Raw genomic sequence first — 26,405 nt, 5'->3', positions numbered from 1 at the left:
CCAATTTTAAAATTAACTAATATCCAATTTCATCATCATCATTTCAGCCATTGGATGGTCACTACTGAACAAAGGCCTCCTCCAATGATTTCCATAAAGGCCGGTGGATAGCGGCCTGAATCCAGCGCCTTCCTGCTACCTATGAGGTGATCGGCCCACCTTGTCCAATCTAATCGCTCGAATTATCTTGCCCTATACAAAGAGCAACTATGGCGACAAGGTAACCAATAATCATGGATAGTAGATTCTTTTAAATATCTACAGCGCCACTTGCGTGACTCCGCGTATTTATCTATGTATCATATTGTTCGTTTAGTTACAATAATATTTGATGTTGTTAGAATTGTAACTTGTAACTGTAGCTGGGCTTTATACACTTTTATACGCGAACCACCCGGATGGTTGTTAATCGTAAAAAAAACTTATAAAACTCATTTTATTTCTGTAAGATAGGCTTTTAAAAAGCACTTTTAGCCTAGGCGCAGACCACCGACTTTTAGTTGGCCGATAGTTGGGTCGGTCTGTTAATCACTATGGAACATGGAGGTGAATGAAGGTGCGCACATTACACCGATTTGATATCAGCCGATTCTTCATACAAATTAAAATTGGGCCCAACTATCGGCCAACTAACAGTCGGTGGTCTGCGCTAGGCTTAAACGTCCCAGTATTAACCTTACCACTCCTTCGGGACAATAAATAAGCCAGTCGATTCGTTAAATTTTAATAAATCGATATCTGCTATCTGCTGAAATATTTTTATTTGAAAGTGGTAACATAGTACGTTTGTGAGTCAACTGGACACAAGTTCCACCTAACCCTTAGCTGTCTAATCAGTGTCAAAGTGACAAAGACTTCTACGTTGAGGAGTAACTTATTATTGATAACTATCAATTAATACTCGTAGTGGAACACGTGTAATCCATTTCCCAGTTCTAATAGTCAAAGGCTTCGTAATACCTATTGATTTGTTATAAATAGCTTATGCTCAATGTCATATTTGGAGACCCATCAAGCTGTGGAACCGCGGGTCCGGTTAAAAGCAGGATCAATCAACGGAAGACTCCTTCATCATCATTATTATTTCAGCCACAAGACGTCCTTGGTCCTTGTGGGTGGACGTCGCCACGCTGCGTTTTCCGATACGTGGCCTCTACTCCAGAACCTTGCTGCCCCATCGGCCGTCATTTCTTCGAACTATGTGCACTGCCCATTACTACTTCAGCTTACTAATCCTTCGGGCTATGCTAGCGTCTCTTTAGTGGTTCTATAAATATGATATCCAAAAGCCTAAAAATAAACAGAAATTCTTTATCGGACAATCCCCACTCAAAGTGGCTTACATAGCTTGTTACAATGTTGTTTTATTGTTTCTACGTGGCACGCGATAGTGTGATTGTGTCGAAAAATCTTAGCATTCCACCGTAGATCGCCGGTCGAAGGGAAAACTTGTCAGAGACAAGATAAATGTGGAGCGAAACATCGGTTTGTTGTTGTTATTCGGAGACTACCTTTTTAATTTCGAATTGAGTAATTAATTACTACTTTTTAACTACAAGATTATTGCATATTATCACAAATGTGACAATAGCGAAAAGGTCGTGCTACTGTAAAGGTAGGTAGACTGTAGAGTTTCTTTAGTTAGGAGTCTTATAGAGTAAGAAGCTTGACTCTACATGAGATCTGATATTTTTTTTACAACGCGAGGCATTATGGCCTCGTCTTGGCAACATTTGGTATGAAAATGTTTTATAGTCCCTAATCAAGTCTCTACTCGAAAAGACTATGATAGGTAAGACATTTTTTCGTACCTACCTACTTATTATCAGATTATACTCGTACATTTTCGGCCTATACTCGAGCCGGAAGACGTAGCGTGGGCAGGCCTCCCACTAAGTGGACCGACGATCTGGTGAAGTCGCGGAAGGCGCCTGGATGCGAGCGGCGCAGGATCGGTCTTTGTGGAAATCCTTGGGGGAGGCCTTTGTCCAGCAGTGAACGTCTTTCGGCTGAAACGAATGAAAGAACGAACGAACGAATACCATAATCTAAAATACATTTAAAATGTACCCATTTGGTAGCGTCAATCTAAACAGTCGCCAAAGAAGAAGCTAAATCCGTTAACTTGGTTTCACTTCGTCCATTATTTGCCTACCCCGTTGCCATGGCAATAGTTTAATTTGATTAATGTCGTCTATCCCGCTCCCACCAACCTTCGTTTCAGTCTAAAGAGTAATCCTACCAAACATTCCTAAACAGGAACTTGAAATTAACAACAAGGATTTTGTTGGAGGATTCCAGAAATCTGGATATACTAAGACCTAAGAAATATGTTTTAAAACTAACGTTATGGAGCTTTCTTGAAAATTACATTTAGTAAAAGGAATAAATAAATGTATTTTATTATCAAAACATGAATTACTACAGTTCAATCAACAATATGATTTTTATCATAGAAATAGGGCATTTAACGTAGTAACTAATATATGGAGTTGATTTGTAGATAATACTCATTGGCATGAAGACTGCATTTGTACAACCCTTTTTGGCTGTACATTCTAAAAAATTCTAACAAAATTCACCTCAAAGGAGATTTCATCTTTAGGTTTAGGTACCTAAAGATGAAATCTCCTTTGAGGTTAGTTTAAATTAACTTAAAAAAAAAACGTAATAAATGGCGACAGCCAGTCGAACTAATGATAACACGTTTTCTGTCATGAACAGAATAAAATTCAACCAGGTCAATAGACATAATGACAATTTCTATTTGTCCAGCAACATTCTTCGCAATCAACAATCGTCCATCAAAATCCAAATCAAATAGCAATTTTCTAGACTCCCAATAAGCCCAACCAAACAAAAAACACCCAATCCCTTGTTATCTTTGTTTGCTAGGCGCACAGACTACTTAGCTTCATAGACGCAGGCAATTTGAGTCTGTATTATTTCAAAGAGAGTCAAAACTCGATTTATACTCAGGCAGACTTAAATCTGCCTGTCATTGATTGGCCCCCAATATTTTATTTATATTTATATCAATCAGGTGTCGATTTAGATGCTTTAAATCATAATTGATTCACAAATTATTGTATGCCTGTCGTAAAAATATTGCTTTTAGTATCGACAGTTAGGGTCATGACTAAAATTCAAAACACGACGAGCACTACTACAGGGTCATAGGCTACAGACACTACAGGATCGCGAATCTTAAAATGTGTACCATCCTAAACAGCATGCCACTTAACACCAGGTGCGATTGCGGTCAAATACTTACCTGCCTTGTCTTGCATAAAACAATGTCTAAATTGCTGAAATGAGTCCATACTGAAATGACATACTATATGAGTAATGCATTGAAGATCTTACTATATAGTCAAGTGCCTTAGCGTAATTTCACAAAAAAGGGAGAGGAGGAAGCTTAAACTAAATGTGATTGAAAGACAAGACATTCAAAGGATGTCTCTTAAAGTCTCAAAAAAATGTAGCGTTGCACTACATTATGTACTACACTAAGCTGCACAAAAGGTTTGCTTACGTAATGTGGTGTCTTTGAGGTCAATTTGTCTACGATTGGGGTCAATTAAGTTTGTCATTTAATGGCGTCTGCTTTCACGCGACGAACGTTTGCCGAGCAATAAATTGCGCCTTGATGGTAACGAGTGCATTCGATTAGTTTGATTGACTTTTTGGAGGGGTCGATTACCCCACGATAGTTCGAACTTTCTGACAATTATTATCGAGTAGAAATTATTCTAATTAAGTCATTTGTAACAGTCGTTAGTAACATAGTAGTTAGTGGTTTGGAAGTTGGAGCTCTACGAGGTAAAAAAAGCAAACAAAAAAAACAATAATTAATCAGAACCTATTTGATCTCAATTTCTGGTAGAGCAAAACACATTTTTTTAACAATCTTTTCAACTAGGTAGGTATAGAAAGTGTTACCTCATTCCAACGTATCAGTTTAAAGCAGATTTTAAAGAACGCGTACCGTATTAGCCAAAAAAGAACTTGATAGGAAAACGTTAAATTCGTAGAATACTACTTTTTCAATCAACATTGATCAAAACAAAATATTAAGTCGTCGTTTAGGTACTGTACTTTATCAGTCACGGATGACGAAGACTGCTGAAAATTGTTTCCCTAAAAGTTTAAACGCATAACTAGATTAAAGTAAAAGTTTATGTTTCTATAATGAGGTAAAATGCTTTGGGTCCAATCACTAGAAATTATGTCTTTTTCAAAAGGTTGTAAATGTAAATGATAGGATGGGACAATCAAGTACGTAAATTAGTTACGAAACTGATGGCTGTAAGCTCGAAGTATCAATAATCATGATGCATCATGCTTAGATGCCAAATTTTATTCATCGGCTTTAGATCAACTTCCAACTTCTAAAACGTGATCGTTCACCAGCTGAAACCCTGAAGCTTTGAGATCAGATATCGCGGGTAATGGCCGCGCCGTTTGCGAAGCATTTTAACCTTTGATTAGTCGCTTTTGGTCCAATCGGCCACAATCGAACTTTTATTTGTTTTTCGACAGCAAATTCAACTTCTTTAAAAGTTCTTTTATTGAGGCTAAAGCGGTTCTCGTTGGACTTGGAATCGATAATGTTTGGTTTTAACCTTTAGAAATAGGTACGTGTTTTGCAATTTCGGTGGTAGGAGGGTAATTTGATATCGTTTAGAATATTGATCGTATTGAATGCTTAACAGTATAACCTATAATAGTTTTTTTTATCGTATGGTAACATTGGATGCATGGTTTTTAGTATTGAAAATTTGTTTATAATGCGCTGTGTAATATTTAAAACCACTTCTGAAGTGTTTTTTTCACTCCAACAATGTTATAGTTTTCTAGAGATCCAAAAACGTTATCTGAGAATACAACCTTCGTTTCATGCTTTGATTCCGGCTTACAGAAAAAGATTTAAAAAAAACCTATGTACACTTATGAAGCAATAAATGATTATGATTAAATGAGCAGAGAGCACAAGAAAGGGTTTTAGTCTTACCTGAGTCAGTCAATATTTCCAGCTGAAAAAATCAAGAAAATTAAAAAAAAAACCTGTAATATTGAAAACACAACACTATTTCGCGTCAAGATTGCAGATAGGTGTCTCCGTGACAAACGCGTTAAGCTTTGACTTACGATAACTGGACAAATAACGCCCCACCCGCTTAAACAATTCTGGAATAAACTAGGCCAGCACTATTTCCGACGTTCAACAAGGTCAAAACAAAATCAATTTCAAATATAATATGGCGAAATAGTAAACGGCGCAAATGAGCAGCTCACGTGACAGCAACAAAAAGCTTCGGGAAGTTCTGAAAGCTTTGGAAGTTACTATCGCGAGATCTATACGATTAATGACGAATCATTTTTGGACTTGAGTGTTGGGTTACGGACAAAGAAACTGTAATGATTGCGGGTCGTTTTCGTGTGTGCCTGTTATCGGTCCATCTGAGTGGTGCGGGTTCGATTTCTGGTAAGGGTAATTTGGGAACCGTCAGAAGTGAGTTATTTTCTTCCTGGTGAGTTTTGGAAATTATGGTATTTTGATACAAAAGTTTGGTATTTTCAATTTTGATATTTTTTTATCCGCACTTAACGATGTCTAGCCGGGCTAGGATGCATGCCATGATAAAATCTTATCGATGATTTTAGACGACAAGTGTACGGGTTTATCGTGTAAAATAGATAAAAAGTATCAATAAAATGTCTATCTTATGGCGCGCATCCTAGGATTACTGGTAGGGTTTTCAGTGTTCACAGTTATTGCCTGAAATTTTCAGGATTCCATTCAACTTTTAAATTAATGAAATCCTATTGAAACAAATACCTATGAAGTATGGTTATTGGTGACAAAATGGTGTAGTGTTAGTGAATATTTTATTTTATTTAAAGGCTTAGTTAAAACTAATAAGATAGGTACCAAATTGTGTTTAACATAATGTGCTGTCAACCGTACTTGAATTTGACCGTCAGAATTAACTTACTTCAATAATATAGACGTGCGAAAACCTCTTTTATTCCTTCGTCATCATCATCATAATTATCATCCATAGGACGTCCATTGCTGAATATAGCTCTCCACCAATGATTTCCATTTTATTCCTTTACCAAAATAATAATTATTTGCCCTATTTTCGCTACCTTATTCTGGCACAAAACAGCCAAGACCTCAAGCAATAACATCGTTTAATCACTCACCTCTGTTTGTCTGCACGCTCTGATTGGCCCAAGCTAACAGACTGCGATCGATGCTGAGCTCACTGTACTTACTATTCAATGTTGTTTTCAATGTACTTACGTCATTTGTGTAAATAATTAATTTAGTGTGACAAAGATCATACCTATTACAATATAGTTACGATATTTGCAACGTAAAACTTTTTTCAGCTTGGCCCATGGCTGAGAAAGAACGCCATATACAGAGTGGAAACGATAAGTGATCTCATTCGTCATTTTAGGGTAGTGGGAATATTTAAAATTCCCACCATACTGTTTGAAGTTAATCCAAAAATAATAAAAAAAATGATAATGACTATTAAACGGTTAAATCCCTAAGGCTGATTTGCACCACCTTATTTTAACCATGAGTTTTAACCGGTGTTTTTTGTATGGAGTTTGATAGAATTTTGACGTTTATCAACGTTAAAGTAACATGGTGCGCCTTCAGTCACAACACAAGAATATTTATTTATTTATTTAAAGACTTTATTGCACACACAACAATGTTCAGTACAAAAAGGCGAGCTTAATGCCATAAGTATATTCTATAGTAATATTCCCTTAAGACAATAGCTAAAGATTTCATTAAGCATACTTAAGCTAATTTCCTACGCACATCCCTCTTCTAATGGACTTATATATTCGTTGGGAACAGAATCCAGCAAACAAAGTGAAAGAGAACCAGATATTTTTCTCTTTGTTGAAAATAAGATTGTGCCGCTACATTAAGCCTAGTAAAACGAAGCATCATTACAGCTACGCTAATGCCAGAAGTAAATCTCATGTTATTACATACGGGGAGAAGTTCTTTGTGTTTTGCACTAAGATCTCCCTGTCGCTTCACTCGCTTTGAAGATATGGATTAACTAATATACAGAGGTCGCTAGGGGGCGCTGTACCTAGCAGGACACACAAGCGTTAGTCTCCGTATTTTTTATTCTTAAAAATATAAATAGTGCATTAATCTACATATACTGTTCACCATTATAATCGTACGGATTTGGTTTTCGGTTAGTTTTAGCGAATTTCAATAAGATTATTTCAAACCAAATACCGAAAAAAATAAATGAAAACACTCTAACAGAAAATGGTCTCTTATTTGGTTACAAAGAAGGAGGCTATCTAACGAGAGAAATCGGATCGGAGATTCTTACGTCCGTATTCACAAACATTACTATGAGGTCTCACAGCAAAATAAATATTTTATTTTATTTACATTCATGTCATTATGAAGATCTCATATCCCTGAATATCTTCTTAATTAAAATCATCATTTTCAATCATCTTGTATCTACACATCTCTATGTGTTTGCTGTTAATACAGACCGATTAATGGCACGTGGACTTCATCAACATACATTCAAAACCGTTCCAATTCAATTCCGTTTCTGACCAGTGATCAAACGGCTTCAATACCAACACTATGAGTCCGTATCACAGTCGGTATAGGATCATTAATAGGGAGAGCGTGTTGTGCCTAATTTGTGCACACCAAATGACAGACAAGTGGATTGATTGAAGCCTTCATTAGTACGAGGCTGGTCTGAATTCTAGCCAATGACTAGTAACAGGACTAATCAAGATTGTTCTATTGTCCGTTTTGTTGCTGCTTTTTTGTTGGCTCAACCCTACATGCTTTTTTGTTGGATCAACTCTACCCTAATGTGGAACGGACGCTGCTGTGTTGACCATTCGAGTTGGAAAGGATAGACACATCGGTGTTACAATTCTTAAAAAACTCAAAGTTTTTGCAAGTAGGCTTTACAGAGCAATCTTACACGTCCCAGTATTAACCCTACCACTGCTTCGGGACATTTAATGGACCAGTGCTAAGAAGAAGTTGTATTAAATAGACTGGCGAAAAAGAAGTCTTTTTTTAGATTAGACTTAGTACACGTTTGGCCGTTTTAACGGTATGGCATTTTTTTTAAATCTTCAGCTGATATTATACAAATTAATGATTTATTTTTTGCCTTTTGAGGAAGCACAACACAAGTCGAAGAAGTGGCGAAATAATCTAAGACACCTTCATCTGCCTCTTGTTAGATTCAAATCTACACTCGCGAGCAAAAATATGGAATCGCTCACATGAAGTTGTTTCCACGCGATCTTGTAAACTAACGAATTTGTTAATAATAAAAAAGTGACACCATTTTAAAGATTAAACTTTTAACTTTAAATTGATACCAAATTCATTTAAATCACACTAGTATTTAAAAAGATATCCCGGCTGATGTGAAGAAGTAAGGAAAAAGACATGTATCAACTGTTTGATACATCGCGAGTTGCGGCCTATTTACCCCCTATAAAAGCACGTGTTTTCGGATTTTTGCTTTCACACTTTAATCCATACACATCTCCGCTTCTTTTGACACTTTACCTGGGATTCTACACCTTCAGAAGCAGCACAAATCGTTGCACTATTGCAAGAAGGGCTCAGTTAGCGGGCAGTCGCACGTCAGCTCCACATAAGCCAGTCCTGGGTTTCAAAAGTTTTAAGACGGTTTCCGGAGACTGGTGGCTTTATCCCGAGACCAAGTTCTGAACAGCGCCGGTGCACATCGCAGAGGGATGACCGTTTTTTCATGTCAACCTCTCTATGAAATCGTCATTTGACTGGTATCGACGTCCAGCAAGAGCTCAAAAATGTTCGTAGGATAGCTGTTAGCAAGTGGACAGTTCGTCTAAGATATAAGCAATAGAATTTGACTCCGAAAAGGCCTGCCACAGACTCGAAACTGACGGCAGGTCACCGACTAGCACGCTTTCAATTAGCTCGCACTTATTTTGATGGGAAGGCGAGTAATGGAGGCGAGTTCTGAATGCAGACTGTGTTTGCAGTGCAGCAGTCGAAGAGGTCGGGTCTATAGGCGGCCTGGGGAGCGATTTGTGCAGTGCTGGTTGGCTGAAACAGTGGCTTATGGGGGTGGCTTGCTCGACTTCCCATCGAGATGTGTACGAACAAATTGAAAGCGTGCTTATCGGTGAGCTGCCGTCAGTTTCGAGCCTGTCGCAGGCCTTTTTGGAGTCAAATTCTATTGCTTATATCTTAGACGAACTGTCCACTCGCTAACAGCTATCCTACGAACATTTCTGAGCTCTTGTTGGACGTCGATACCAGTCAAATGACGATTTCATAGAGAGGTTGACATGAAAAAACGGTCATCCCTCTGCGATGTGCACCGGTGCTGTTCAGAACTTGGTCTCGGGATAAAGCCACCAGTCTCCCGAAAGCGTCTTAAAACTTTCGAAACCCAGGACTGGCTATGTGGAGCTGACGTGCGACAGCCCGCTGGCTGAGCCCTTCTTGCAATAGTGCAACGATTTGTGCTGCTTCTGAAGGTGTAGAATCTCAGGTAAAGTGTTAAAAGAAGCGGAGATGTGTATGGATCAACGTGTGAAAGCAAAAATCCGAAAACACGTGCTTTTATAGGGGGTAAATAGGCCGCAACTCGCGACGTATCAAACAGTTGCTACATGTCTTTTTCCTTACTTCTTCACATCAGCCGGGATATCTTTTTAAATACTGGTGTGATTTAAATGAATTTGGTATCAATTTAAAGTTAAAAGTTTAATCTTTAAAATGGAGTCACTTTTTTTGTTACTAACCAATTCGTTAGTACACAAGATCGCGTGGAAACAACTTCATGTAAGTGATTCCATAGTTTTGCTCGCGAGTGTATTTTAAGACTTTTAGAAGATTATGGATATCTAAAATACGATCCTTGAAATACTGTATCCATCTCACAAGCACAAGTTATTTACACATACAGCCGTATATGTATATTGTTCTCTACAGTCAGACTCGTCACTAATTTGTCCGTCCAATGACTGACGGACAAACGGACTGATTGACGCGCGTTCATTAGTGCGCGCGGTATTGTTTGCGAACGAAATGCCAGAGCATACGGCGTATCAAGCTGCGCACTGGCACCTTAACTCGTTGTGTTAAGTGCGATTTTGCAACAAAGATAGTTTTGGTAAGTGAATACTGCTCGAGTTGAATTTGTTTAAGTTTGACTTTGGTGTATTGAAGTTTGCTTATTGATATGATACTGGCACGGTGGGCCTTACATTATTTTTTATTTTAAATATGATGGTCATATAAACATAATAATATTTAAAGTACGAAGTGAGACACTTGTAAATGATTTATCAAATTGAAAATGAAATATTGTTGTTTTAATTCTTTAGACAAGTAATTATTTTTAGTTGTCAAGTAGGTAGTATTGCATTTTTTTGTACTTAGCACGTTTAAAAAACGCAAGCAAATTCTCATTAAAAACGGTCTTAAAAATACTTTTACATTGAAAAACTCTAGGTATATTTCTGAACTTAAATATTTCTTGAAAATCATAAGACATCAATAAAGAACTAATTAAGTTGTAGAGTTCACAACAAATCAACAATAAAACGAAATCCGTCTCAAACTTCTGCCCACGCATCAATAAAATCCATTCTTTTAAAAACATCGTTCGCAAATGGTTACTTTTATGACTTTATTAGCTGACCAATTTAAATGGTCGCTAATAAATTGAAACCAAGATAACAGTGTCAGCCGATAAAGGCGCTCTTAAGATTGATTGGTAATTAAATTAGTTAATGTATTAATTTTATATTTCCTGCACTGGATTAAGCGTAACCAAAAACTCATATAACTAGTTAAGGCTGAACTTGTGGTTACTTAATTAATAAGAATCATTAGCGCCAATTTAACCAATTAACCAAAAACTTGACGAGAAGTTAAATTAATGTTAACTTTCACGCAAACATTATGTAACTAGATGCCACGATAGTCGAACGGTGAATGGGTCGGACTGGCCGACTCGAAATCCGAGGAACGCGGGTTCGAATCCCACCGCCGCTCGACTATTGTGGTGAGCCCACTCGTAACACAAGCTTATTTAGCTTACCACCAGGGGCTATTTTTTTACTCAATGCTCGATTTAATCAAGGAATTCAACACTCGAGCGAATACGCACAAATTATGGCATTACTAACAACCACTTACAAAAAGACTGATCTAAAAATACTAAACAACAATCACGTCCTTCACCTTTCCATTTTACATAGCACGCATAAACACGGATAAAACGATTATGTTTAAGCTTTAAAACTTAATCGCTATCGAAATCTCCATCGCATTCGAACAATACAATAGTGCTCCAGAAACAATAGTTGAAACCTTGTTAAAATTATATCAATCCACAATCAAAGCGTTCCATTTTGCTTTAGGTAGTATACTAAAGCGGTTACTGCTAAATTACACAAGGTCCGGGTAATATGGCTCACGCCGTATTCACAAACATTACTATGAGGTCTCACAGTGCGCGTGGATGCACAGGGTGACATACAACAAACCAATCACAGAGCTCTATTCAACACAGCGTTGATTTTCTGCTTTACTTAAGCAAGCATCGTTTGTGAATATCATTATTCCATTCTGCATGCAATTAGAAAATAGATAGCTGAAATAAGTACTAAAACTCAACATAATAAACTGAATTCATGAACTCAATACTCGTTAATCCTACATTTCTGCCTGTTTAATAGTTCACAAGTAACTTTTTTATTCGCAACTTTTTTATGGGAGCAGGAACTAAAAGTTGAGTTAATAGCACTAACTTTAACCTATTTGTTATGAAAAAACTAGCAAATGAAACCTTCGCGATCCTAACACGCTTTTTGATAGCCATTGAAATCAAAATCGCTATCAAATTGAAAGCGACTGCTTGTCACGTCATAGCATCTACAAGAAATCGCAATCAGGCCGCCCCGTTTTGCAAATCAACCCTATGTAGGTACGTACATGATGTAAAATCGTTTGTTATAAAAAATCCGGGTAAAGCGATAAAAGCTCGGCGATCCAATCAAAAGGCTTTAAGATCCACCGCGCGCAGATTACGCTGCCTCGCCGTGGAATTATGGGACAGAATTCCCGTACAGGATTGCGTGACGACATTAAAAAAGAGTTTTTTATGAAAAAAAAATCTGCAAAATTGTGGATCGCCTTTTCAATTTAGTTTCCTATGAAAATTTCAAATATGCGTGCCCGTAATTTCATAAGCTCAAATATTTTTTATGCTGACCCAAATACGAAAACTCATACAATATTTACATGAGAAATGTTAATAAACGCTACATAACCGCTGAACTGATTTTTGCTAAAACATAAATCAAATAAAAATTCCAACAAAAAGCTACACGTAAATTGGTTTCATTTATTCGAGAGCTTACATCAACAAACACATCCAACTTTTTACCCATTTTATTTTGCGTATCAAAAACTAGATAAATCCAGTTGTAACCAGTTTCTACCCATATTTTTTATTACAAACCAGATAATTCCAGCTGTATCCAGTCCCATCCAGTTTCGTGGCCCGAACCGAAGCGGAGGGAACTACCCGAACGCTTCGTTTAACCTTCGATCTCCGAATAGGGATTGGGCTGAGGCGGCGTTGCGGGACTGGTATATGCATAACAATACCGAGTATACGCGTAAGCTTCCCAAAACCGTGGCGTGTAAAAATACGGGCCGAATAGTGAGCTCTTGATTTACCTAAAACACCTGAATACGGTTATTCGAGGATATTCTAGTTAATCCACTCCTGGACTAGGTATTCCAGTCTATTGTGCGGTGGTTAACGTTCCTTAGTTGTATGGGCAACTAACAGCTGGATTTACAGGCTTTTATGAACGAGATTAGTGTAGTGGAGTTGGGGTATTCATAGTGAAATAGGTTTAGCAACGCTTTGATCGAGGGTCGTAAACTTGTAGCGCTCAAATTCGCACTATAACGGTATTAAAGCAATAAGACGACCTCTTTAGTTAAACATAGTTTGTCCCAATTATCTATAATAATATTATAAATGGAAAGTAACTCTGTCTGACTGTCTGTGGCTTTCACGCCTAAACCACTGAACCGATTTTAATGAAATTTGGCATAGAGATCGGTTGAGGCCCAGGAAAGGACATAGGATAGTTTTTGTCCCGGTTTTTAAAACAGGGACGGGCGTAATAAAGTTTTTCTGTCACAGACAAATATCCACGCGGGTGAAGCTGCGGGCGGAAAGCTAGTTTATTAAATAAATCCATGTGATTGAAGCTATTGGTAAAGTTAACCTCACCTATAAAAATAGAAAATATTGAGCTTAAAAATCAAGTGTTTCGAGCTCAGACTTTCGAATATTATGTTGGAATAAGGGTCTCTTCAATGACTAATTATTATTGAAATTACGGTTTTAACGTTTATTTAAAGTGACAGGTTTACAGACTGTATGCAACGAGATCAAATTGTCGAGTGTTTGAAACGTTCGATTTTAAGTTGACAGGAGGGCGGCGCGGCGCGAAGTTAGCTGCGATCTTCACTCTGGTTCCGCGCCTTTGACGTCATGAGTTGTTTTCTTGCGCCCATAGATGGCGCTAACATACCGCCAGCCTTGAAAGCTCATGATTGACTTTCAAAATGTAGTCCGGTTGTAGGTTCTTCGATCTTCGTTTAGTTTCATTGATTGTTGATTGAAGCGATGCGATCTTCATTTTCATTTGTTGTAGGAAGCGGAAGAGGACAAAGTTTTGAAAACGCCCGCTTCACTATTCCAGTCGATGTTCGAATGTTTGCGACGCGGGCAACTCCATCTTTGCCGGGAAAAATTTCAGCAATTCTTCCCAATCTCCACTTGAGTGGTGGTGGTTGATCGTCCTTGATTAAAACTAGACTATCCAGTTTTATTTCATTTGTGTTTGTCTTCCACTTGGTTCGAATTTGAAGCTCAGTGACGTATTCAGTGGCCCAGCGCTTCCAGAAGTGTTGGCGAAGCTGTTCGATCCTGTCGTAGCGTGTCAGGCGTCTAGTCTGTGCCTCGGTGATGTCAACAGCAGCTGGAGCGGTCAGGGGGCGGCCAATGAGGAAGTGGGATGGAGTTAAGGGAAGGTAGTCGGTGGGATCTGTGGATAAACATGACAAAGGACGGGAATTCAGGACGGCTTCGATTTGTGCTAATACCGTGCTAAACTCCTCGTATGTTAAATTAGCATTGCCTAGTATGCGTCTCAGGTGATACTTACACGATTTGACCCCTGCTTCCCAAAGTCCCCCAAAATGAGCAGAATAGGGAGGAATAAATTTAAATGTAATACCATCATTTGCAGCTATATCGATTATTTTATTACAATTAATATTAGAATAAAGCGGAAATTCTTTTTCTGCGCCGACAAAGTTTTTTCCATTATCGGAAAATATTTCTTGAGGTTTTCCTCGTCTAGACATAAAACGTTTTAAAGCTAAAATGTAATCAGCTGTTGATAAGCTACTTACGAGTTCCAAGTGAATGCATCGTGTTACAAAACAAATAAATAGGCAGATATAACCTTTAATTAATTTTGCACCTCGCCCTTTGCGATTGAGTATAAAGACTGGCCCGGCATAATCTACGCCAGTACGTAAAAAAGGAAAACCTGACTCTAATCGTTCCACGGGTAAATTTCCCATTATAGGTTTGAAAACATTGCCTTTCATACGAACGCACGTTACACACTGATGTACTACCTTCCTGGCAAGATTTCTACCTGCTAGCGGCCACCAACTTTCACGGATAGTGCTCAACATGAGTTGAGGTCCCGCATGAAGTAACGTTTTATGTTGATATTCAAACAAAAGTATTGTAAATCGACTTTTGCTACACAACAACATCGGATGTTGTTTATCAAACTCAAAGTTGGTCGCATTACAAAGTCGCCCGCCAACACGAATTACTTTAGAACTGTCTAAAAATACATTTAAACCGATAACTTTATTAGATTCCTTGCATTTTTCTAAAGGCAATCCCTTGAGTAAGTTGTTATAAAGCGAGGGAAAAGATTGCATCTGTGCGAATCGACACAACATTTGCTGCGACTCGCTCAACTCAGCGGCAGATAAGGAACCGGTTCGCCTCAGCTGTTTATTACGCGCGTTATAAATAAATCTAAGTAAGTAGGCCCCCGTACGTTTTAATCTATTGAAAGATGAGAATCTATCAAAATCGAATATGTTTTCTGAATTGATGCATAAAGTACTTACGCTTGTAGTTTTTGTTTCAGGTAAGTCTTTACTACAAAATGTCATTGGTTGTTTGCTAGGTGACCACTCAGAACAATGCAAGTAACTGGGACCATGCCACCATAAATTATTATTTTTGAGTTCGGCAGCGTTTAAACCCCTTGACACTAAGTCAGCTGGGTTATTTTGGCTTTCAACATGAAACCACAATGTGTCATTTGTTAGTTCATTAATTTCTGTGACTCGATTTTGGACAAATGTTTTAAGTAAATGCTGTGACATACTTAACCAACCAATGACGATGGTCGAATCTGTCCAGAAATAAACAGAATCGAATGTTAAGCTTAGAGAATCGATAATATTTTTATATAAGCGTGCACCTATCAACGAACCACACAACTCCAATTTAGGAATGCTGATAGTTTTTAGCGGCGCTACTTTACTTTTTGCACATAGTAAATTCATTCGTGTAGTGTTATCATTCAGTATTAATCGTACATAAGCACAAGCGCCATAAGCTTCCTGTGACGCGTCTGAGAAAATATGTAATTCTAAACGTTTAGTATGAATACTCCTTATGAATCGTGGAATTTTTATTTCGTATAAGTATTTTTTAATTGAATCAACGAAATTTGTGAACTTAATTGAGACATCGTTTGGAACGGGATCGTCCCAATCGAGTTTACACAGCCACAACTTTTGTAGAAGTATTTTCGCTACGATCACAATCGGCGCAAGAAAGCCTAAAGGGTCATAAATTTGCGAGACTACTGATAACATATTGCGTTTAGTCAATGATGACGCATCAAACGAAGTAAGTTGTGTTGTGAAATGAAATTCATCATCCCTATTGTGCCAGCCTAAACCCAATGTTTTGGTTTGAGTGTGTTCGCCTATAGCTAAATTCTTTATTTTCGCAGCGGTTGTGTCATCACAATTTAACGTCCACTTGCGCAATAAATAACCGTATTGGCCCAAAATGTATGACGTTTTTTCGCAGATCTCAATCAAAGTTTTAGAATCGTCATGTGATGTGAGAAGGTCATCTACAAAGAAGTCTTCCCGTATGACACGCGAGATCACTGCATCGTCGCATTCATGTGCAACCTGATGTAAACATCGTATACATAAGTACGGCGCCGACGCAGTACCATACGTTACGGTATTTAACTGATAAATGCCAATTGGATCTGACGATTTTTCTCGCCACAGTACTAGTAGTAGATTTCGTTGATCGGGTTGTATGAGTGTTTGTCGATAAGCTTTTTCAATATCAGCACATGCAACCCATTGGTGTTGTCTAAAGCGCAACAAAATTGAAAACACTTCATTTTGAAGCTTAGGGCCAATATGCTGAATGTCGTTTAGTGACTTTTTCGAAGTTGTAGCACAGCTAGCATCGAAAACAACCCTTAGTTTGGTGGTCGTGCTGCTCTCACGAAATACCCCATGATGTGGGAGGAAATAATGTGGCCAAGTGTACGTATCTACTTTAGTCATATGACCTAAATTGCGATATTCTTTCATGAAATCTGAATACATGCGTTTATAATCAGGTGTACGATCTAATTTTCGTTCTAATGCAATAAATCGTTTATAAGCTGTCGTATAGGAGTCACCTAAAGAATCGGCTGAATCTTTCAGTGGAATACGTACTGAAAATCTGCCGTCTAATTCACGTTTAGTTGTATTTATAAATATTTCTTCGCATTCACGTTCGGAATTAGTAAGAGTGTGTTTTTTTGATAACTCTTCTAATTCCCAAAACTTTTTTAATTGTAAATCTATGCCGACATTTTGAATAAAGTTACATCGGACGGTATTATTTTTCGATTGCAATTTATTCGTATAAATAGGTCCTGAAATGACCCAACCTAATTTTGAATCTTGTAAATATAATCCTGATGCTAATCGTATTTTATTTTCGTTTAAAAGATCCCAAAAAACATCCACTCCAATCAATAAATCAACTTCAGAGGGTATATTGTAAGTAGGATCTGCAAGTTGAATATTTTCAGGTATTCGTATTGATTCTACGTTAATCTTCATTGTTGGCAAGAATGATGTTATATTACATGGCAAAACATAACACCGAATAAGCGTATAAAAATCGTTTAATTTTGATCGTATATTTAAATCGCATAATTTATTGGATTGTGTGACCGACTGTCCCACTCCAGAAATTTGAACAATGGACTGTATATAATTCGTGTAATTTATTCGTTTACAAAACGCTTCTGATACAAAACAATGCTGACTACCGCTATCTAAAAGCGCGCGGGCTGTGTGTCGCATATTGTTTTCGTCGATCACTTCAACTAGCGCGGTAGGTAACAAAACTTGTTTTGTTTGAGTAGTCAGCTGAGCGGTGTTTAAATTATCGTGACTATGCGAACCTAACGATGAATGCATTACGGTCGACTTTATTTGAGATGTGCTTGACTGAGAGTTAACATTGCCAATTGTATTTTCTTTTAATTCTTTATGTAACAAGCTATTGTGTTTACATTTACACTGTTGGCACGGCCCGAAATAACAGTTAGTTATAGAATGGCCACCGCGCAGACAATTATGGCAAAGTTTCTTTTCATTTACTAATTTGTACCTATCCTCGATTGATAAATTCAAAAACATACTACACATATATAAAGCATGATTTCCGCGACACATCTCACAACAACGGTTACGTTTGGTCGTTTTCCCGTTATTTGTAGCTACATAACTCTGAGTGTGTGTTTGTGCTACCTGCGGTTTCGAATCATGAAATTGTTTACTGTGATATTTATTGTAATGAGAATTAGGGGGCTTGTGAAAACTATGAGCACTATTTGCGTTACTACTGACGTTCACCATTTCTAACAAATCAGCTCTATTTCTCAGGAATGTTAACAAGTCGTTTAATATTAATTTACGTTTAATTTCTTGGCCTTGAAAACCAGAAATAAGCGTTCCCTTATAAGTTTCCCATTCGCGTTCGGTCGAAGAATCAAGTTTGCAGACAATTAAGTATATAATTAGTGTATCCCATGATTCTGTGGGCTCGCCCAACGATTTCAATGAACGTAAATTTCGCAAAATAGAATCTATGAGTTTTCTAATGAGCAAAGGAGATTCCTTATTTATATTAGGTATAGAAAATAAGGCTTTGACATGGTTGTGCACCAAAAGTCGATCATTTTGAAATCTATTGTGTAACAATTCCCATGCGTGGGTATAATTTTCTGCTGTGAACTCTAACGCACTTATAACCTGTAAAGCACCACCGCTAAGTGATGACCGCAAGTAGTGAAATTTATGAATCGCATTTAAATCTGCCCGTCCGTGTATCATCGTTAAATACGAATTTTTGAATTCGAGCCAGTCATCATACGAACCACTAAAAGAGGGTAATTTGATGTCAGGTAATTTAATTTGTAACGATGCATTTTTGTCACTTGAAACCTGCGTATTTACCGAATTTTGGTTATTACTTTGGTCTTCTATAATTAATTTAGCGACAGAAACACTTCGAAAATATTGTTCTTCGAAGCTTTCGCGGTACTCAATATTTATTGAAAGATCATTTTCATCACAAAACTGTTCGATTTTATCTTGAATTTTGTAAAACTCATCAATAACTGATTCCAACTTCAAAATTCTTAAATTTAGTTCAACTGCTTGACATTTTGTAATAACCAAATTCTGAAATTTTAAAATATAGCTTTCAAAAGAAGTTACACGACCTTTCAGAATTCCTCTTTGTTTTTTGAGGTCTGAAACGGTTAATTTAAGTTCTCTAGAAGGCGAATGACTACCCTCTCTTGACTTTGGTACATTCAGCTTTGATCTATCGCTATCCTCGCTCATTCTGAGAAGAATTTAGGAAACAAAAGGTACTTACAATCGTATAGATCACCCCGACGCTCGTTGCAATAGGCAGACCCGGCACCCACCAACGCGACAACGTAGGTAGGTAGTTGTAACGGTTGCAATATCGACTGAAATCCGCAAACACGACACAATATTAGCACAAATCGATTAAAATAGGAAGGGAAAGGAGTGGTTTAACCTGACCGTTATTCCAGAGCTGCTTCTTTCACAGGGTTTCTCTCTTGACACGCAACAGGTATCGACTTCTGTGGTATCTTGAATCCCGTCAGCTGGTGCGATGGAACATGTCATCCAGCTCGAAGGAACATGTTTCGAGCTCAGACTTTCGAATATTATGTTGGAATAAGGGTCTCTTCAATGACTAATTATTATTGAAATTACGGTTTTAACGTTTATTTAAAGTGACAGGTTTACAGACTGTATGCAACGAGATCAAATTGTCGAGTGTTTGAAACGTTCGATTTTAAGTTGACAGGAGGGCGGCGCGGCGCGAAGTTAGCTGCGATCTTCACTCTGGTTCCGCGCCTTTGACGTCATGAGTTGTTTTCTTGCGCCCATAGATGGCGCTAACATCAAGTTTTGTTATAAAATCAAAACTCTAACCGGCCATTTATTTCAAACTTCAAAACGAGATAATAACAGCCGATTGATTTACTTTCCAAAGGCAAGAGAAAATTATTTTAGCGTAACTTACTGCCAAAGTAATAATCATAAATTCCTCGTGACTAATTAATCTTAATCAATTTATGTATGGAAAGCGTCAAATTTGCTGCATGCGTGGGAGACGAGCAAATTGCCCACTTTACACGGCCCCAGTTTTGAGTTATGGTTATGACTGAACTCATTAGATTGCTTGAAAGAACTCTTTGTATACCTTAATTTAGAATAATTTACTATAAACAACTCATGTATACTTTAAATTGTTATTGAAGCCACAGCGCACACCATTAAAATATTATAAAAAGAAGTAACGATTTAAAAAGAAGAATGAAAGAATTTCTAGCGTTAAGAAACGGTTTTTCAGCCGGGATACAAAGTAGGTAAGTACTTACTTGTTCTAAAAAATTAAATAAAGTCAAACTTACTTACAATATTGAATACAAATTTTATTTCTACACCAAGAAAAATAATCTAAATTATGATAACTTTTTTTTAATCACAATAAAGGTCTTATAAATGTAGATAAAATTTCTCAACAAAAAGCCTTAACCAAGTTAACTAGATTCATTAGTTTAAAATGGAATCAATATTAAGCGTAATCAGAAACTACTAAAATATTCAAATTAATTGTTTTATAAACTTTGACACTGATAACTTTGGAGATAAGGTATTTCTTAGAAAAGGCTCGCAGTCCACTGTTTCATTATAATATCTTACAAATTTATTGATAAAGGGTCACATTTATTAATGGATTGCTGGAAAACCAATGTTTAAAATATTATGATTCCAGGAAGATTGGGAACTAAAATGACAGCTGTCAAACTTAATTTGACAATTATAGATTTCGGAGTCAGCTATATTAAATTAAACAGTAAATTAACACTTTCCAGCGCTGTTTCTTCTCAGCAATGCTGCAATGGCCTGTTTATTGTCTTGAAGCAGTGGTAGGGTTTAATACTGTGTAAAAATTATTTTCAAAAGCATAAAAAAAAGTTTTTTAACCTTACCAAAGCGGTAAGGTTAGGGTATCTGAATGAAAATAATAAAAAAATAAGTCTTAAAAGTATTTTCTTAAGCAGTGCATTAAAGACAAAATAAAACACAAAGCACTCCAAACCAATCTAAAACTGTCACTTGCCGTACACAGTCTCTATTAAAAAGATACCACAAACGCGTTTATAAACAAAAGCTGCATATTTATCGCACTGCCTCAGATAGTGGGCACTGGCTTATCATTTGACTCCATTAGAGAGCCCTTAAAATAAACCGTCCCTATAAGTATGTCAATAAAAACAATTAAACGATCAGAACGGTATAAGAATTATAATACTAAGAAATCTAATCAGTGGAGGCCTATTTAGAGTATTTATGACAGCGGATCGGTAAATGTGATCACTTTGTTACGAAATTCAACGGGATTTTAAGCATTGTGTAAATTAAATTGATATTTAGACGAAGTTTATAACAAACTACGCTATTTAAAGACCCGAAAGTATACATTTGAATAGTGTGACAGTCTTTTAACTCTAATTTATAAATGCAAAAGTGGGTAACTCTGTCTGTCACTTGTTAAGGTTTCACGCCTTATGTGCCGTAAAATCAATTACCTATTGTAAATAAGAAATTTTTGCCGGAGCAAAATAAAAATAATTATTTAAATTGATAACAATTTATTGTGGGTGAGACACAAAAAATTTAAAAAGAAAAAAAAAAGGAATGGGTCGTTGGGCCGTTTGGTTGGTATGGATTAAAAATACTTAAGAATACGGGATTAGCGCGCTAGTCACCACCACTCGGCTCAACCCCCTCCGCACCCGTCGGGCGCAGCAAGCGTCTGGCACTGCGGGACAGCCGGTGCCAAACACCTCCTAGTGTACAAAAAAATATATTATTAAAATATCGTTACAGTAAGTGCACCACTGGTGCATTAATACCCTACAGCTTAAACAGGTAGTAATAGGCATATTAATACAAAGAAATTAATTTACTTGTGTTCGCTTAGTTAAATTACTACGACACACAAAAAAAACAATCCATCGCTCTCAAGGATGGAGCAAATGTGAACACAGCAAAATCCAACGGTAATTCATTACAATGGTAAATCTATTTAGAAGGTAACATTTTGGTAAAATGTAATCATCGTAATTATTACATCATTTACATTCACAAAGCGAACTAAAAATAGTTAACCCAACGAAATCCATCGAAAATACATCACAATGGTAAATTTATTTAGGAACTAACATTTTGGTAAAATGTAATCATTGTAATTATTACATCATTTACCTTCACAAAGCGAACTAAAAATAGTTAACACAACGAAATCCATTGATAATACATCACAATGGTAAATTTATTTAAGAATTTACTTTTTGGTAAAATGTAATCATCGTGGGTAATCTACTTTTTCAAAGTAAACTAAAATAATGGACAAGCTCAATAGAAAACGGAACCAACCTATGAAGTAGGGTAGCCCAGGACCGCGGTGGACGGCCTCGGTAGTGTACATATCGGCCAGTCATGGTCGGGGAACGACTCTCAGGCACCATCGTCACCTTTTGAACAAAATTTACTAAATTGCGGACACATCACCGAGTTCCATGTTTCTAATAATTTATCCTAACTCAGCGGAGAGGTGAATGAGATCGAGAAAGAAATTACAACATACCTTCAACGGAGGAAAAAATCCGGCGACAGCCGCTAAAGCAGGACACAGCGCAGAGCTCGCCACCGAGCACTGCCCAACCAAAATCTGTGAATAACAACCACGCGCATTGGTTAACAATGCCGCTAATGCAAACAAGAAAATAACAAGGAGAAATCCTAGGTGATCCTTGGGATAGCACCTGCTTACCTCGATTAAGTGTGGGTCTAAGCGTAGCACGTGGCAGTGGGTCCGCAAAATTACGGGGCTTTCGGATTTATTTCTGAATTCCCTTATTTTCGCTGAGGATGACGATGCGTGCCCTGCCCGTTTATTTGGGAATCGGCACGGTTCAGACCCCTTGGAATCGGGACACTAGGACACCACGCACACCCGAACCTCCACTCGCGAGCACGGACAACCAAGCAAAAAGGAAAGGACACTCCAAAAAGCGCCGGTCATCACCTGTGACTTGTGGTCCGAATCAAACCCAACAATAACAAACAATAAAAATGTTTCTTCATTTTTATTTTTTATTTCTATTTCTAATAAGTTCTATTTGAGTCAACCAGCCTCTTATTGAATAATTTCGATATGAGAACTCACAAAACTGCTCCTCCGATTTAAATTTAATTAATTAATTTAACTTTTAGAAACAGAAGAAACTTCACTCATAGTATTCGGACCGTCTCCCGCGCGTTTCGTTTCGCTCAGAATATGTCAAAGGACATTGTCAGAAACCGCCTAAAAACCGCCCAAAAACATTAACCCATCATAATTATTTTCAATTTTTTTTAATACATTAAGCACCCTTTCATTCTAATGGACACTTAAGCATTGAAAAATTAAATAAATAAGTCTTTTAACGTTTATTCTATAATACTATTACAACTTCCGGACGTTTTGGTGCGTGGCATGGTCTAAAACCTATCAAGTTCCATAATTTTTGCCGATAAAATCTGTACGACGCATTACCGTACTTTATTGCTGGGAGTCCATGTATAGTGATGTTCCTGCGGCCATCATAGACAATAAAATATCGATTTTGAAAATAAAATAAATCGATTAAACTGACTTGAAGACTAGATTTGCGTTAAAAGCTAAAAAGATATTGACACTATTACAAGAAGCTATCTAAAGTGTCCAACTGGTCGAAGGTCGTAAATAAAATAAAAATAATTAGGACCATAAACTGATATTCATGGTATCATAACTTTAAAAGTGTCAGAATCCGATGTTGAATCCAATGCCAGTTGAAGTGAGAGAAACATATATCAACCTAGTATAGTTGCCAGTCTCTCATAATCTATGCCAATGAGGGTTTTCGCGATTGAAAAATCCGCCAGATGACAATACGTGAACGTGAGGTCCAAATGCTGCATGATTGGTTATTTTTGACATGACATTGACAGATATGTCAAAATCCACCAATCATGCAGCATTTGGACCTCGCGTCTACGTATTGCCATCTCGCGGATTTTTCAATCGCGAAAACCCTCATTCATAGCACATGTATAATATAGACCAAATGAACTTTTATAGATTGTGAAAGAGAAGATAAAGATTTTATTATTTTATTAAAATCTTGCCACGACGTAGTTTTTCAGTAGAAACCAAGATTGGATAATCGCTACAGGCAAGTATCAGAACATTTTATAAATATTTTTAATCGATTATATCCTTGTGAATCGTTTTAATAAATTGTCATTTTACTTTTTCAATTAAAACTTTTTCAATCCCTAGTCTTGTCAAACTGTCATAATGTCAACAAATTATAAATGTCACGTCAGTTGACTCAATTTCAGTCTTCTGTGCGTTTATTGTATTTTTATTTCAATGAAATAGTGCTAAAGGGTTAGTACTAAAAGTGAAAGCCTTTTTTCAGAAAGAAAACCAATGTGGTGCCCTTATTATTCATACTGTTTGAAAGTTACAAGTCAGTGATACAGAGTTGCCGCCATTATAACTCCGTAGTGATACCATACCAAAGAAGAAGTTTTCCTAAACACTTGTTTTATTTTTATATGTGATCAAATAAAAAGGATTAATTCTACTGCTCAAATGGAATAACTTATCCCAAGAGACCGAATAGAAAAAAAAAACCTCTCCATAGAAATTATCACCATCACGAGGATGTGAATTTTTTTGAGAATTTGATATTGGTCCTGTAAGAAAAGTAGTTGTATTTCAGTAGTAGAATCAACCCTTCTTGTTTCATCAGCAAGAGTAACTATAAAAACGCCCTGTAGGTAGGTATTATTAAGCTGAAGAGTTTGTTTAGTGTCAAAGACTGTCACACAGTGTAACTTAAATTGGCATATTATGATAATGAACATAAAAACTTAAATAAATATTTATGTTAATATTTTTTCTATTTATTTATTTTCCCAAAGCTTCACAGTGACAGCTGAAACAGCAATACTGTTGTATAACTAAACTTAGAACAAACTGTTACAAATATTTTACAAATTAAAATAAAACCGCATGTTGCTTTACTGTCTCGTATAGGTAATAAATGTAATTAATGGCTAGATTATTAATGTTACTTTGTTACCCTCAATAGTGAGGAGATCTTATAAAATGGTAACCCTGATTTTCATTGTCATTCAAGTGCTCTTTCTTCGCATAGGCTTCTGTGATTTGGCCAAGGGCCACACACATTGCGATAACATTATGCGACATTGATTTGACAGCAGCGGAGTGAAGTCTTGCGACTATGCAAAATGATACCCTGTAATCGTAGCGCATATAGACATAGACGGGGCGGGGCACATAGCTCGTAGAGCTGATGGCCGCTGGGGCAGGAAAGTTCTTGAGTGGCGACCACGAGCCGAAAGACGTAGCGTGGGCAGGCCTCCCACTAGGTGGACCGACGATCTGGTGAAGGTCGCGGGAGGTGCCTGTATGCGAGCGGTGCAGGATCGGTCTTCGTGGAAATCCTTGGGGGAGGCCTTTGTCCAGCAGTGGACGTCTTTTCGGCTGAAACGAACGAACGAACGATACGTATTACCACTATTTACCAGACATTACTATTTATTGCATACTCGCCGGATTACACGTAGGAGCACGCCCGTTACAGCTTCGGCCTTGCATTATTATAAGATCTTGTTCCGCCCTTTTTCGAACTTCCTCCGTGAGGATATCCCCGCCGAATTCTATGATGAACCTATCAAAAGTCATATTCTGCAATGTCAACCCACCACAAGGTGGACCGACGACCTGATAAAGGTAGCGGGAAGGCGCTGGATGCAGGCCGCTACCAACCGTGCGATGTGGAAGTCATTGGGGGAGGCCTATGTTCAGTAGTGGACGTCCTGTGGCTGAAATGATGATGATGATGATGAAATGAATGAAAATGACAAATCTTCGAACGTGTATAATACCGTGCCAAAGTAATCATATAATTTTGGCACCTTAATAACTATTGCCGTTTTTGTTGTAAAGATCATGCAGCGCTACTTGCGGATATTATTGGAAAGAAAACTATGTGGGCTCTAGATCTGAAGCCGCTTTAACGAACACGAAGTGCTCATACAATGCGGCGTATTTTCTTCCAGTCTTTAGTCAGTACTTTAGTCGAATTAAAACCCCGGTTGAACGTGATATAGCCGCACTAGAATACGATGCTTTTTTGCATAATCGCAAGACTTCGTTCCGGTGTCGACCGAATGTTATCATGATGTATGTGGCCCAGGGGTTACTGTAGCCGCTAAGGTTTGAAACTTCTTGCTTAAAATATTGTAGTCTTTGGCATAGACTACGACGGTAGTCATGGAGATAGGAGTTTGTTATCTCGTGTCAGATGTAAATGGTGAAAAGAAAACTCATGATTCGTGTTATTTTTATGCAATATGTAGGTATTTTATAAAAGTGGAACCCCGAGTGATCTCCAAAACCCATTCTATTATTATATACGATTCGGCTTCGATATCTATAATACAATAGGAGTTTATTTCA

At 37.4% G+C, this 26,405-nt stretch overlaps 2 long non-coding RNA genes across 3 annotated transcripts in view; both read right to left on the bottom strand.

Moving 5' to 3' along the window:
• Positions 1–26,405, bottom strand: part of LOC135080784 (uncharacterized) — a 161,517-nt gene that overhangs the window by 61,333 nt on the left and 73,779 nt on the right. The window lies entirely within an intron of this gene.
• On the bottom strand, positions 21,521–23,128 carry LOC135080439 (uncharacterized). 2 transcript variants are annotated; one of them, XR_010259015.1, is made up of 4 exons: positions 22,659–23,128; positions 22,473–22,556; positions 22,262–22,359; positions 21,521–21,672 (listed from the first exon to the last, which is right to left on the bottom strand). It is a non-coding gene; the product is annotated as an uncharacterized LOC135080439 (long non-coding RNA). The 2 variants fall into 2 exon arrangements; XR_010259014.1 differs by lacking the exon at positions 22,659–23,128 and having other exon boundaries at positions 22,473–22,652.

Source organism: Ostrinia nubilalis, chromosome 18, assembly GCF_963855985.1.
Source record: "Ostrinia nubilalis chromosome 18, ilOstNubi1.1, whole genome shotgun sequence".
Classification (NCBI taxonomy): domain Eukaryota; kingdom Metazoa; phylum Arthropoda; class Insecta; order Lepidoptera; family Crambidae; genus Ostrinia; species Ostrinia nubilalis.
The sequence above is the reverse complement of the archived record's forward strand: the minus strand, read 5'-3'. Positions and strand labels throughout refer to the sequence as shown.